Genomic DNA, 2,203 nt, shown 5'->3' on the forward strand with positions numbered 1-2,203 from the left:
CCGCTCAAACGTCTCCGCACAGACGTCATTTTCCCGGCGTTCCTCCTCGACCCCTCGCCCGTCCGCCCTCTGCCTCTGCACATCGTCACTTCCCCCCCCCCGGTTTATTTCACAACCCGAACTCAAGACTGACGCGTGGCCACAGCGCCCCCTGCTGGCTGAGAATGTACTCGTACGTCACGGTTTCTCCTCCTCGTCCTCCTCGTCCTCCTCGTCCTGCGCTCTTCTTCCTGGATCCGAGCGGCGCCGGCGAGGTTGGACGGGACGCGGCGCAGACAGACTTTTGTGGCGGTAGCATATCGATCGGGAGTCGGCTCGGCGCGTCCGGATGTTTGTCTCTTTGTGATTTTCTCTGTGTATTAATGTATCTTGGAGAGGCCTTTTATTGTTAATTTAAAGAGAAAAAAAAAACGGTTCGCTCTTTCCTTTCTCTCGTTTTGTCTTTTCTTTCTCTCCCATCTGTCATTTTCACTCAGCGCTTTTTTTTTTTTTTTTACACCAAGAACCGAACTGTTCTGGACAGAAACTACGAATGTTTTTTGGGACGTTGTAATGTCAGATTTCAATATTTTTAGTCGCATGAAGGGTCCATCACCTGCTCGTCTCCGTGGAGATGTTTATTGCTTTGTCTAGAATGTTCCGCAGTGGAGATTAAGCTCACTCTGTGTGTCACATTACGGGTCAGATCTGTGGAGAGGCGCTCTTACTCACGAAGAATTATTGTAAAGAGTGTGACGTCGTTTCACAGGTCAATAATTTTGTCAGTTCTTGTTGAAATCAGCTCAAATTTTCACAGAACGTTTAGAAACGGATGAAGATTTGATTTGTGAATGTTTTATTTTTGTTGTGTTTTCAGGTTGAGTCGTTCTCTCCCAAACAGAATCATTTTGTGTCTTGAATTTGAAACATTTGGAAAAACAAATTTAGACTTCGTATCAAAAATGTGCAGAGGAAGAATCTGGTGACACCAAACCTGTCACTCGAGGAATCTGGGTTTCCAAACTTGTTCTTACGAACTCTTGGGGCTTCAAGAGTTTTTATTTTATTTACGTGTTTATTTTGGGGCAAGTAAGAGATTTACCTTCTCACACAAAGGAACAAGTAACATCAGTCAAATCATAACCGAATCAACACAACAAAACATTTGCCCAAAAAAGAGCAGGAAGAAGAAAACTTAAACTTTTCACGATTTTGCTCTTGATTCTCTTCTGACGTCGACGTTGGTTCCAGATTCTTCCTCTGCACATTTTTGGTTCCAAATGAGTTTTTCCGAATGTTGTGTTGAAGTTTCAGTCTTTGGTTTGAGCAGCAGATTCAAAACACAAAATGATTCTGTTTGGGAGAGAACGACTGAAAAACATTGAGATTAGGAATTTATTTACGGACAAAACGGTGAAAGAAAAATGCCAGAATCATTAATACGAACGTTTAAGACCAAAACGACGAGACTCGCAGCAGCAACGACGAGGATTTTGTATAAACTGTCAATGGAAAATGAATTTAATCCAACACAAAGTCAAAAATACTCAGAGAAACTCACCTGAACTTGGCGAGATGTTACTTTTCGATTTTCTTTAACGTTTAAACTGCATCACAATCTCAATGTGTCAGCAGATTCAAGACAAAATGATTCTGTTTTGGGAGAAAACGACTGAAAAACACTGAGATTAGGAATTTATTTACGAACAAAACTGAAAAAAAACAGAAACATGTAGAGGGTTAATATGAACATTCAAAAACAAAAACTAAACTTACAGCTGGTCCCTGTCCCACTTTGACTTTGGACGTGGATTTTTTTATTATTTAAATTTTTTGTCAGCTGTAAAAAAAAAAAAAAAAAAAAAATTCAAAGTAATTTTCTTCATTTGCTGAGAGATAAATTAGCTGTAAATGGATTTTCAGTTCAAAATAAATCTGTTGTCTAGTCCTACTAACTAAAGGTGCGTTGTGTAACTTTCCCGGTGGCATTAAACCTTCCGGTCTTCATCTCCCATCAAACCAGAGGCAGTTCCAGGTCAGATCTGTGGAGCGGCGTCCGCGCTCATTCAGAATGTCGTTTTTTTTCTCTGGATTTTTGAGCTTTAAATCCACCTGCGATTGAATAAACGTAAAGTGGAGCTGTTTAAAGTCACACTGTGGGACATTCCAGGCAGAGCAGTGACGTCTCCGTAGAAACGAGCAGGTGACGGACGGACCCCCGCGG

The sequence above is a fragment of the Boleophthalmus pectinirostris genome, unplaced genomic scaffold (genome assembly GCF_026225935.1).
Source record: "Boleophthalmus pectinirostris isolate CB_2022bp ecotype Guang Dong unplaced genomic scaffold, ASM2622593v1 HiC_scaffold_1, whole genome shotgun sequence".
Lineage (NCBI taxonomy): Eukaryota > Metazoa > Chordata > Actinopteri > Gobiiformes > Gobiidae > Boleophthalmus > Boleophthalmus pectinirostris.